We start from the raw sequence: 13,871 nt of genomic DNA, 5'->3' as shown, positions 1-13,871 counted from the left end.
AAGGTCAATCTGTCTTATGTGAATGTGTGTTTTGCGATGAGACCTTAGAAAAATCAGTGCACAGAACGGCTAATAGGGAGGATAGGAAAAATGTCACTTGATACATTTTTTTTTTTACAATTAAAGAGAGAGGTTCAAAAAGTTTCTAACGCAATATTTTTAAGGAGGATCGAAAGGGCTTCTTTGACCACACAGAAAATGCCACACCACATTGAAAAACCAGAAATGAAGCAGGGTTTGGTGTTTGGTGATGGCGAACAACTACAAACAAATTTTTTGGAGGTGCCTGGATTCTCCCATTACGTTCCAGTCTTAAGGCCGACCTTGTTCACTTTGGACCAGAAAACACCAATGGGCAAGACGTGCCTTTTCTAGACACCATTACAAGTAGATGCAGAACAGAAATTCAAGTGGATGTTTACAGAAAACCGACACACACCGGCTGTTATCTCGATTTCTTTTCGTGTCTCCCTTTGTGCCACAAAAGATCCATGGTTAAACACTTTGCCGAAAAGAGCAAACAAGATTCCGTCAACTAATAAAGGGAGACGAGAAGAAACGCAACGAGTCACAGCCATTCTGCGAGATAACAACTATCCCATGTCCTTTATTCAAAAACTGCAAGAGGGCATTAACGAAACAACCCGCCAATAACAACTTCCATGGCTTTGTAGTGCTGCCGTATGTACCGGGCATTTCCGAGAATATAGGTCGCACTTTGAAACAACAAGAAGTCAAAGTAGCTTACAAACCACAACTAACCACCAACGGCCTTTTTCCGCACTGCAAAGAGCTAGACGATTCTGACCGCCAGAAATCAGGCATAGTGTACAAAATCAATTGCACATAGTGTAATTTTGTGTACGGCAGTGACAGGTGTTGACCAAAACTCCAAAGTTGCAAGCCATGTCCACCATTTCAGCCACATCATGATCTTTGAAAATGTCAGGGTCGTTGGCTAATTACGACAAGCGACTTTTCCTCGAAGCCTGGCACTCTACTTTGGACCCGACCGCTGGGAACGATCATAGCTTACTTTCAGAAGGCATCGCACGAGCATGAATGAGCATGGCCATGCGTGCAAGCTCATCACCTTAAATTGCCTATGATAATGAACTTTGCTTTCATATCACTGATGAAGGCTTAAGAATAAGCTGAAACGTCTTGAAATTATCAAGAGTCTGAGGCAAAACCTTTTTCCATAGAACTTAAGATTTGTACTTATTTGCATTCTCAAAGAAAAACTATGGTGTGGAATTTCTATCTCCATACAGCTTTTTTAAAAATTACTCACGTTGTACTGGAATTTCGTTTCCTATATCACATATTAGATAAGACAATTTGAAAGGGCTTAAGAACTTTGAAAACAATACTACATCACCAAGTTAATTTTTCGGATATTTAGAGATCCCAAAAAATCTAGCATCCTCAAATGTCTGCAAGATTAAGAGAGGTCAATATGAGGATGATCATAAACACACAGAATCCAAGTCCATGCTGGTTATTGGGAAATAGACAGAACCATGGCATCTCACACTCAACTGCAGATGCAAACTTAAATGGAACCACCATTGAGCACATGTCATGCATTGTAGGAGAAAGCAGCGTAAATATATACGTTGCTGGTAATGTGCATTTGGTAACATTATTAGACATACCTTCGATCTGCTCATTATTCCTTCACTTGTAAAAATAAGGAGCTTGTCTTCAACATCTTCCCAGGTACCTTCACACAAATTACGACATAAATCCTGATGCTTGTTTCCTTCAGTATCTTGCCCACCATTTCTCCGCCAAATTCACGCTCTATATCCTCCAGATCTTCAGGGGTTAGATTATCACCATCTGAATCACTCAAGTTATCATGATACCGAGCTCTCTTTGCTTTGGGTTCAGTGTCATTCCCTTTCCCAGACAATGAAGTACTGAAGTGAACGAAATATTGATAGTTTTTTCCAAGAATATAAAATGTTCCTCCTGGCCCTACATAAACTGAATCTCCTTTGTTAAGAGTTTGGCCTCCGACAGAACTTCCATTTTTTCCCAGCTGAAAAAGAAAATTAACAACATGACATAGTACTTACCCCTTTCACCCCTAAAGTAGGTCCCACTGACAAGTAACTGTTTGATATTACACAGTCTAAACTAATAAGTGCTACTCTTAACAGGGGAAAGGTTAATGTGGATTTATATCTAAAACACAAGTAATACAGTGTACAATTATCCAACATATTAATATATTATTGAATGTTCTGTAAATGTACTGCAAATGTACTGAAATTCAATACCGGGAAAGTACGGGCTAGAAAAAGTTTCTCACAATCGATAGTTCTTTACTTGTATTATCATACTTAACCACTCATTCGGGCTTAATGTCTTTAAATAGCCAACAACAACCCTTCAAACATAGGAAGTCTTAAATTGAAATCCGCCATCTTTGTTTTTGTGTATGCAAACCACATTGACATAGCAACAGTCAAGGAATCCTCCGGATGACAAGATGTACTAGATGTAAACGAGGAAAACACAATTTAATTTGCAGACTTGAATCTTAATCCAGAGTGTAGAGGGTTGTCCAATACACACAAATGGAATCAGCTCGACATTTTCTTGAAGATAACTAGTCAAGCAGAGGTCAGGTTGTGTTGTTTGCGAAAGTAAAGTAACAGGAATTCGTATTTCAAAGGTTCCAGGAACTTTCTGAAAACAGAGACCCGTCTAGTTTGTGACGAGCTGTCACCTGAAAAGTCGACCCGATTTTGGAAATGTCAGGTGGAGAGAGAGAATCGTGTATGTGAAGATACTGGAGGTGGTGAGGCAGCCTGAAAATGGTGACAGGTGGTGACAACCTGTCTAGTTCGTGACAGGCCGTCATTTGAAAAGTCGACCAACTATTGGAGATGTTGGGTGGTGAGAAAATGTGTTTGTGAAGTACACTGGAGACAGTGAGGCCATCTGAAAATGATGACGGGTGGTGACGACCCGTCTACTTCATGACGAGCCGTCGTGAAAAGTCGACCCAACTTTTAGACATGTCAGGTGGTTAGAGACTTAAAACAAATCGTGTTTGTGAAGTACCTGGAGGTGGTGAGGCCGTCTGAAAATAGTGATGTGTTGTGACGATCCATCTAGTTCGTGAAAAGCCATTATGTGTAAAGTTGACCCAACTTTTAGACATGTAAGGTGAAAATGGTGACGGGTCATGAGGACCCGTCATTTTAAGAGTCAACCCGACTTTTGGAAATGTCCTGTGGTGAGAGGACAAAAAGTACACTGGAGGCGGTAAGGCTGTCTGAAAATCGCGTTTCTGATGAGCAGTCATTTAAAAAGTGGACCTGACTTCTGGTAAATGTAGAACATGGGGGCCCCTAGTCCTACGTCATTTGTTTCGCGTGATTTCATTCCACCAGGACACCGTTGTTTCTTTGTATATGTTTAATATGTCACTCGTTTGTAATCGTCGCGTAATATAGAAGGGATAGCCTCCAAGGTGAATTAAACAAAAAGAGACAGGATAATAAAAAGAACGGCGGCTGTGAGCTTACAAAGACCGCTGGAAACGAATTTGGGAGTGAAGTGTTAAAAAACGCAAAACTTATGAAATGAATTATTGTGATGCTGCATTCTTCCAACAGATTAGCACTCCAATGAACGATATGATATATGAAATGAATTGTATACTGAACTGTGGATATGAAATCAAGTAAAGCTATGAACCTCGCAGGTAAGGATGCAATTTGAGTAATTGCGTAGAGAACCCCGAAAATTTCAGGACTTCAAGCGGGGTTTGAACCCATTACCTCGCAAGACGGGTGCAACGCTGCAACCAACTCAGCGCCAACTGAGGTATGAAGCTACTGATGTTGGGAGCTGGTCATTTGTGCGTTGTCATTTTCCCGTGAGGATTGAATCATTGAACAAAATGATATATGAAATGAATCAGGAGGAGGTCAATTTTTGCTGGGTATGTGTCGCTGGTCTCTCCCCCTTTATAGTCTATTTTATGGCCAATTGTACATCCCATTTTAGTCACTTTTGGGTAAATGTAATTTTAGCGATCACAACAGTTACTTTCTGTTTATTCATAAACCTTACATAAAGCCTTTTAATAGTAATTTCAAAACGGAATATAATGCGACTAGTAAATATTAAATCAACGGGGCTACAATTCTTTCTGTAACAACGTTTTTTTACCGCCAAAATTTTCTTACCCCCAAAATCCTGACAATTTGCGAGCCCATTCCACTATGTTTAAAATGCAACCCCATCATAGTCAATCCAGTCGTGAAAATGTGACCTGATCAAAGGGCACATTGCCATTAGCCCATTGATAGGAAGCACCCCTCCCCCCTTCCAGCATAAACTGAACTGCAGATATAAAATCAAGTGAAGCTATGCTCCTCGCAGTTATGGACGCAATTTTAGCAATTGTGTAGAGAAGCCTGAAAATTGTGCCCACAACTGTGAGGATCATAGCTTTACTTGATTTCATACCCGCAGTTCAGTATATGATTCATTTCATATATCATTTCGTTCAATGATTCATTCCTCACGGGAAAATTAGAATGCACAAATGACCAGCTCCCTATGTCAATGGCTTCATAGCTCAGTTCATAAGAGCATTGCACCGGTATCGCGAGGTCAAGGGTTAAAAACCCCATTGACGTCCCGAATTTTTCAGATTTCTATACGCAATTGCTAAAATTGCGTCCACAACTGCGAGGTCATAGCTAAACTTGATTTCATATCTGCAGTTCAGAATATGATTCACGTCATATATCATTTTCTTCATTGATCAATTCCACACGTGAAAATTAGAACCCACAAATGACCAGCTCCCAACATCAGTAGCTTCATAGCTCAGTTGGTTAGAGCGTCACACTGGTATCGCAAGGTCACAGGATCAAACTCCGTTGAAGTCCATACTTTTTCAGGCTGCTCTACGAAATTCCTAAAACTGTGCTCATGACGGCGAAAAGCACAGCTTTACTAGATTAGCATTCCGTTTTTCATGAAGAGTTTAAATCTGTTCTCGACTGTGACGCGTTTTGATGATTAATATTGGGCAATAGTTTTGAAGTTCTTTATTTGCTTTTGCTTTTGTCAGGGGCACCCAACGTCAATTTTCCGAAAATATCTGTTCGGAAGACAATTTGAGATCAACAATTTTAGGAACATTTGTTTTAAAATTCCTTCCTTACCTGCCTGTCCTAGGATTTTTGAACATCTAAAACATGGTATAATTGCCCATTTTAACGGATTTTTGCCCTAAAAAGGTCACCTAGAATTTTTGGGAGCCTTTTCTATGGCTGAAATTTTCGAAAGGTAAGTTTTGATCCCTATAATTTTCGGATCACCAGACTTCCAGCTAGAGAATCCAAACGGATGAAAAATTTTTAGGGGATAAAAGTATGCCTATATCTACCGTTTGAACACTAAAATGCGTTAAACAATGCTATGTTTAAGTGGTTTTGAACTATATTCTCGTTGGGTGCCCCTGTTTTGTCTGTTTGGCCTCAACAAATAAAGATGGATTTCTGGAGAAAGCCAATAATTTGGCGATCGAGCTTCGTTTCAATTGAGCTTGTTTCTCCTCGAGAATGGCTGTTCTCCATATCTCTTCAGGCGGTGGATAATGCTGTCCCAGTTTTGGAGTGATAATCAATTGGTGGAGAAACGGGCCAGACAACTAGATTTCATCTTCAATAACACAAATACTAAGAAACACTCCTGGTTCTACTACAACCTCGATTACCAGAAGTATCTGTCGTAAAGTCGTAACCAAGTCGTTATCCCCCACAGGTTATAGGTATACTGTCCTTTTCTGGAAGGCCTTTCCGTGTATTGTTGTGACACTAAAGAAGAAAAGGAAACCATTTTTTGAACGATTTTGGTATGAACGCTTTCAGAACGACGCATTCAACATAAGTAAGTGCTATTCTCGTCAGTGTTGACAATTGTTTCCACAAATCCTTTGTTAGCCGACGCCATACAATTGTGTTAGGGTATAATTTTGTCTACAAACGAACGAAAAATTTGATGCAACTGCGATGCTCTCCTTCTCTTTTCTTTTCTTTTTTTCTATTCTAGTGAACATTTATAATTGTCCATGCACTTATCGGTATTTAGTCGCTACTCTTTGGGAACGACAAATGAAACAGTACTGAGCAGCTTGTTGCCAGAGTATTAGGTAGTTTAAGATACCACGACGGCTACGGCAAAGAAAACGTCACTTCAAAATATACGTTTGAGCTATTCTAAGTATTTCATGATTATTCCATATATTATATTATAAAATATGGGCGACGTATTCTATAACTGGATTGGTATGGACGAATTTGAAGTAAAGAGTGAGACTGAAAGATTTACTGTAGTTTGTCCACGTTGTCGTCAAAACCTTAAATTTGGTCATTTCACGTAGTAGTTTTGACGAGTACGGAGAGAAATGTTCAAAAAAGTGTTCCGCACGTGCAGCACAAGCATTTCGCTTCTTTTAACCAATAATATTACTGCTTTTTGACGTTGTCGTTGCCGTAGCTGTCATCGTTTCTTAAACTCCTTATTAATGTCCCTACGAACACGAACAAACGAAACATTCACCCATTTATAAAATAGTGAAAGTTAAAAACTGTTTAAATGTTTGACTAAACGTTTTCGATCTTGTGATCATCTTCAGAGTGATTAAATTGCATAAACCAACTGTTTATATTTGTGGTTACGTAATACCAGTTCCCATGGGGTATAGAGTAAGGTGGAATGACTGGACTTGTTTATTTAGGACTGGTTTGAAGCGTGCGATGTAAAATGCCTCTTTTATTTTTCTCTTTGTCCATGAGTGAGCCCAAGTCAAAATTTGTGTTCGGGGTGTTTCTTTAGGTGTTTGGCCGGTTCCGATTGTTTGTTTATAATGGAATGTTCGTTGACACGTACTTCCAGATTGCGTGCCGTTTCACCAATGTAAGCTTGATTACAAGTACACGTGCCTATGTATATTACGTGTGATGGATGAATGTTTTTGTCTTTGAGTTTGAAGAGAGTTTCGATCTTGCGTGTTTGCCACAAAATATGCAAGTTAAATGTCCATTTGGTGTATTTGTTAAGTTTTGTCATGAATTTCTTACTTTCAAATTCATTTCTCCTACAAAACGGTAGTTGAATGCCGATTTTTGTTCTTTCATCAAACCAGTGAACAGGGATAATCGTCTCATCATCTCTTGCCGTTGGGTTTTCAAAATCGTTAATAACCTCATTAACGAATTTGGCGGGATTTCCAGATCGGATGAAAGATTGTTTTATAGCTTGTACTTCTTCTTGCCAATTGGTGGCTATTCGTTTTGCTCTGTGGAGTGCACCTAGGATAGTGTTGCGTTTCCATTTATGTGGGATGGCCGATTTCCAGTGTACTTGTAGTTTCCCTGGTTTTTGATGGACTTTAGTAATAAAATTTCCCTCTTGATGGGTAAAGGCGGTGTCCAGGAAGTGTTCCGGGTTTTCTTCTACTGTAAACTTGATGTTTGGATGGTAACTGTTGAGATTTTCAAGAAGAATGTCCGGGGCATTGGCTGTCCTTTTTGTGCAACAGTCGTCAACATATCTGTTGTAGAAAGAAAGGTTTAAAGGTGTTACAACATCGGTTTCCAATTTGCACATAAATGTGGGTGAAAGAGGGTTTCCCATGCTGCAGCCGTCTACTTGTTTGTACAGTTTCCCGTTGAAGGTGAAAGTAGTGCCTTTGATGACTCTTTCTAGAAGCCTTTTGAAAATTGGCGTTGGTGCGATCTGGGGCAGTTTCTGTTGGTTGTAAATTTGATCGATGATATGGTTGATGGTTTCGTCCAAGGGGATTTCAGTGAACAAGGTTGTGACATCATAGGAGACAACAATTTCATCTTCTTCAATCGTTTGATCGTTGAGTTTATCAGCAAAATCAAGTGTGTTCTTAATAGTGTGATGATTCTCCGCGAGTGGTGCTAAATATTTTGCAAGCGCTTTAGCCATTTCGTAAAAATAAGTTCCACAGGTGCTGATGATGGGCCTAAGTTTGAGGTTTGCGGTTGTTATGAGTTTGTGGTCCTCAAACTTGTGGGTTTTTGCTGTGGCGTAAAGACGAGCTGGTTGATTACAGACTGGGCGGATTTGTGTGAGATCCAGGGTTGTGGGAGAGTTTTTCCTGAAGTTACGGTAGAGGAAGTCTTGGAAGGATTTCAGGTCTGACAGTGTGCAGTCAGTTGTGGTTTCATACTTTCCTTGGCTGATACCTTCTTCAATCATGGTTTCAAGTTTTCTGATGTAAACTTCTCTAGGGATAATAACCACTGTTGAATCCTTATCCCCACGCAATACCGTAATGTTTGGGTTCTCTGATAGCCCACGAAGCGATTTCCACGTGTTGTCCGGTGTGTTGTGAATGTTCTTTGTGAAAATGTTTGTTTTTTTTTTTGTTTTTTTTTTTTTTTTTAATTCCAACTTTATTGAACATACACACGTGCAGTTAACATTCACAAAAGAAAAAAATGAAAATGTTTGTTGAGGTGCGGAGGAAATGATGAAAATCCTCTAATTTTTCTTGTTCAACAGTGTTTCCCACACGATGGACAAAGGATTCAAATTCTGTGGTAAGGTTGACTTTGACAAATTTACTCTTATCGACAAAGGTGCGATGGAGGCCAAATTTCAAGTGTGATTTCTCCGTGTCGGTCAGCTCATGGTCAGTCAGGTTGATGATTGGTACACAGTATTCCCCATTGCGTCTTAATCGATTTCCTTTGGCAAGTAAATGGTTGATCTTTCTGTTTTTGGTTTTGAGTGAGTTACGGCGCTCGGTTGAGAGTTGTTGTTCGATCAATCTGGCCATAAATTTATAGGCGCCGCGCCCATATTTATTGATGATCTCGTAGTTCAGTTTATAGCACATGGCAGTGTGTAATCTGAAGATGATCGCTAGATCGAAACATTTTAACTGTTTTTACTTTTTACTATTTTATAATTTTACCGGCGAAATGCACATATATTCACCCATTTATAAGTGCTGTTCTGTACGTCGTTTATAGTTGTTCAAGTACATGTTGGAATTTAACCCGTGACTCTTTGAGAACGAGTCATACAACATTTCTGAGCAGCATATTGTCAGGGTATTAATTTTGCTATGAACGAACAAAACATTCACCATTTTTGGATGATTTTAGGAATTAAGCGTGCAGCGATATTTGCTACACTTGAAGAACGAAGCATTCAACATTTCAGAGCGCTACATGCACGTATCGATATTTAAGCTGCCACTCTCTGAGAACGAGGCATACAACATTCTTGAGCAGCATGTTGTCAGGGTATTAATTTCGCTACCAACGAACGAGACATTCGCAACATTTGTAAATTTGTGCTATTCTGGACGACGTTTATACTTGTTCATGCCTCCACTCTTTGAGAACGAGGCATACAACATTTCTGAGCAGCAGTTGTCAGGGCATTCGCCATTTCGGAGCGCTATTCTAGTCAGTCATTATGTCCTTTTCTGAGCTGAGCATGCTGTCAGGGTATTACGGACACATTTGCAAAATTTGTGAATGCTTTTCTAGTTGATGTTGTCTATGTGTATATGATGTTTTAGTCGCTACTCTTTAAGAAAAAAGCATACAACATTCTTGAAAGGCACGGCCTCCTATGTTCATCGAAGTTTTTATCTTTTTTTCACCACCTGACACTTCCAGTAGTTGGGTCAACTTTTCAAATGACGGGTCACGACCTGATCGGATTGTCACGACCTGTCGGGATATTTGAAGCTGCCCCAGGCAGTTTGACTTCCAGCAGTAAAGCTTCCTTCCTTTTTAAACTTCACCAAGGACATCTGATGAGTCGGGCCATCAACAGCAATTGACGACCCGACTCAATTCATGCATATTGGACATGTGTGAGAGTGTAAATTGTATTCATATTGGCTCCACCATCAGAACAGATTTCCCTTGTGGTCGTTAAACAGGGTTTTATATGTCAGTTGTATGCAATGCTATCCCGCCATAATTGCTGTGAGATAAACGCCTGGAAATCAAGTTTAATCTGTCTAGCATGGCTTTCTACGAGACCCCTATTAAAAAAACGATTGATTTATATATTTCCATCGAATGAGGAGAGTGAATCGTTTCAGTAGTTTCTACAAAGCCAACAATTTTAACTACATTTCAAGTTATGTTTATTTTATGGCCTGGAAAAGAGCATAACAGTGAAAGTCGTCTATAGATTGCTGGATTCAGTTTTCTCGCTCTAATATAATGATATTTTGGACTGGTTGACTGAGATTTCAGTATGAAGCCAATGTTACCAAGACCAATACTGTATTCATATATCTGAAGATCCTGCCAGACGTCCTCCTTGGCAAAATGACAGATCGGAAAAGATAATACAGTAGGGGTAAAACTAATAGACGAGTTCACGCTCTTGAGTGCATCATGGATAATCAGGGCAAGATGGAAAGAAATTGAAAGGTTTGTAAGGAAGTTCAAAACGATGAAGAGTATTCATGATATGCAATTTTGGATTTTTTTATTTTCCAAAACAGAAGATATGCGCTCAATGGTGCGCAGGATAAATTTGGAGAGAATGGCTGTTGTAGAAATTATTTCATTAAACAAAGTTTCTGCCATACATTTCCTGTAATTTCAAAGGCACAAAATTACAGAGAATTTATGGAGACAAAAAAGCAATATTTAGGAATTCCAAAGAACGGATACCAAGTCTTGTTCACTTCAGTTGTGAACATGAACTTATTAATTTTATTTGGTTTATGAAGGCGAAAGTCTATAAAGTAGAGTCATGTACGGTATATTTTGCTTTGAATTTCCACACAAACCTTTGAATTTCCCGCCATGTTGCCCTGATTACCCATGATGCATTCAAGAGCACGAAGTCGTCTATTTGTGGCACTGCAGACTGCAGAACCTGCAGAACCTCAAGAAATGACTGTTTTTATTGAAACCCTAATAACTGTACCCGCCGATTATTGCATTCCAGTTGCCAATTCTTGCTGTTATCTGCATATTTGCACCATCTGATTCAAGTTAGCCGATCGACTGGTGGGTTGCGTGACAAGTCACAATAACAATGACCATCTCCCAAATTCCCTGCGTTCAATATTTTGTTGTTGTTGGTGCTACCAAGGTATGGTAGAAGGAACACATTGTTGCTTCGGCTACACGTTTTTCCCTCTGTGGAAAAGTTGATATTTGGAAAAATTCCCTTTACAGTCGAACCTCAATTATCCGGACTCATGGGGACTAGACGAAATAGGCAGTGTGGCCCAGTGGTTAGGACGCTTGCCTTGAGATCCGGATATCCCAGGTTCAAGACCCGCTCTGACCACTCGTTGAATTTGTTCCTGGTAGCTCCTGGTTCAACTTCAGCTTGCTGTACATGTAAATAGCAAACTGGTTTGTCTCCGGCCAGTTGGGATTCTTAACAGTTGTAGTTGTTGTGTTCTGTTGTTTCGTTGATTGTATTTCATTGGCCCTGAAAAGCCCCCATGGGCAGCGGTCAATTAAGTATGTATTATGTATTGTATTGAAATAGTCCAGCGGGTCTAATTTGCAGGTCGCAGGTTGCAGGTCATTGTTTCACCAATACAGAAAGTATCCTAAACATTCTTAGAAGCAAACCTTAGGCCTAATTAGGCCTAAGCAAAAGTTTTTAGGCGTAAGGTTAGCTTTTATGAATGTTTAGGATACTTTCTGTATTGGTGAAACAATGACCTGCAACCCGCAACCTGCGACCTGCAAATTAGACCCGCCAGAAATAGTCTGGATAATGGAGAATATGAATATTAATGAGGAACAAAAACTGATAACATTAAGAAAGCGACATTTAATCGTGAAACAAAACATTTGCAAATCGTTTGGAAAACAATATGGTCTACATCTTCACTGTCTCTTGTGAATACCTGTACACGTGTCGGCAAACGTCATGATCTTTTCCTTGCTCTTGCAGATAACAGATATCTGCTGATTACTAACGCCATATCCAGCAGACAAATTGGTTCCTTCTTCTCCTTCCTCTTCTTTCTCTAATCGCAAAATTATAGCCTGTTTATCTTTTATCCAAAGAACAGATCGCAATTTCGCTTCAAGAACTTGAATTCTGCATCAGTTACGACATGTGGGAGCGCTGCTTTACTTTGCTATTCTGTCTGAATAGCACCTGGGGCCTCAAGTACAACATGCAGCTTTACAGTCACTCCTTTCAGTTTTCCAAGTTGTTTATTTCTGGTCGCTCCACCTCCATTATTGGGGAAGGGGCTTTGGTTGTCTGCTCGATGTGATACTCTACGAGGCCCATGTTTTCGGCTGCCTGGCATCTTAAAAGTGCAGTGTTCCCTTGACCTTTGACTACATACACAACTTCTACAACGCTTTTCTTGTTTTGGCGTAGAGAGGCGGTGAAACAGCCTAGTAAGGGTAATGCTGGTCCTGGTCCATCTCCTGAGTAGCCCCTAATGACCGCTTTTGTCAGCTGGAGGCAACTTGTTCCTTTAAGACTCTCAAAATGTTCCTCTGTGATGACTGTGATGTCTGCTTGCGTGCCTAGGTCTAATGTGACCGGGACCGTATTTACCTGCAATGTCACAGTAGGGTTCGATGACTTATCCCCACTTATTCGGTACAGGTAGACCTCTTCGGGTGGCCTCACTCTCCCCTTCTGGGTGGCTTGTGCCTGGGTCCGAGTCTCTCTTAAAAGCTCTCAGCTGGCTACCAAAACGATTCGGTTTTCTACTGGAACACGCCCTAGCAAAATGATTGCTCTTTCTGCACCTGAGACAGTTCTTACCCCTAGCAGGACAAGAAACTCCCTTTGGGTGGGCTTCACTTCCACATTCTGTGCAACATAACTTAGTTGTTGGTTTGCCTGTACTGCTCTCAGGCCTATGCGACTTGTAGTTCGTCGGCTGCTCCAGTAGTGTTTCGATTAATTTCTGAAGTTCCTCTCCGCTCACTAACAGGAATAGATCCAGCTTATCCGTGTCGCTCGTTGCCACCCATCGCATCGCTCGCTCAAATCGTTCTCGCCATAGCTTCCATGCTTTCTCACGTGGACCCCGCTCCCCTTTCAGATTAACGGCTCCTACACTCGCCTTCATACTTGCCAAGACTCCCGCTTTACCTCTGTGCGGATTGTCTCTGCAACTTAGGTCCTAGAGTTTCTGGCGTGAAGACAAAGTGGCCCGTATAAGCGGCCTGCAATACTACAGGTACAATAATGGAAGCGTAGCTTTCTTTTCACAGTTGGAAAAACGTAAAAACTTATGTCTTGCCTTTAAAATATGTGAACCATAACTGGGCTTTCAGCTATGTTAATTATAGCGTCACGCCCCTGTCTTTGACATTCCGCCCCAGACATCCCAAACTTAAGTTGCAAACTTTGAAAGTCACGTGATCACATCTTAACTATTTTCTAGCACAGATAATATGTTGCACATGTTATTAATATACCAGTTCCGTGATAATTTTTGTACTCTGAAGTTCGTTTAAAAGCAATTTGATCCTCAGCCTTGTTTTCATGTTGGCAATTTCAGGACATGTGCAGATCTCGAGTTCAGGGCTTAACTAAGCTTGGATCCATGTCAGAAATAATTTGTTACCTGGCTAGTAGTAATCATGCAAAGTTCCATGCTTTTATCACAAAAGTGAACAATTTTGGACGAAACGCATTTTGTCTGGTCACTATCACTGTAGGTGGAAAACCGTCAATAAGGGTACTACACAAGGTAGTGCTAGTGGCCCCCACCTTTTTAATACTTTTCTTAACGATCTTGAAATTACATATGATGGCTTCCCTGCGTTATTCAAATATGTTGATGGTTTGACAATTTTTGCACCGGTATTGCACCT

The 13,871-nt window shown here is 40.3% G+C and overlaps 1 pseudogene; it reads right to left on the bottom strand.

The window, feature by feature from the left end:
- Positions 1-13,871, bottom strand: part of LOC137999444 (bifunctional polynucleotide phosphatase/kinase-like) — a 244,082-nt pseudogene that overhangs the window by 174,013 nt on the left and 56,198 nt on the right.

This window comes from Montipora foliosa, chromosome 1 (assembly GCF_036669935.1).
Source record: "Montipora foliosa isolate CH-2021 chromosome 1, ASM3666993v2, whole genome shotgun sequence".
NCBI lineage: Eukaryota > Metazoa > Cnidaria > Anthozoa > Scleractinia > Acroporidae > Montipora > Montipora foliosa.
Note: the sequence above shows the minus strand (reverse complement) of the source record. Positions and strands in the feature narration are given on the sequence as shown.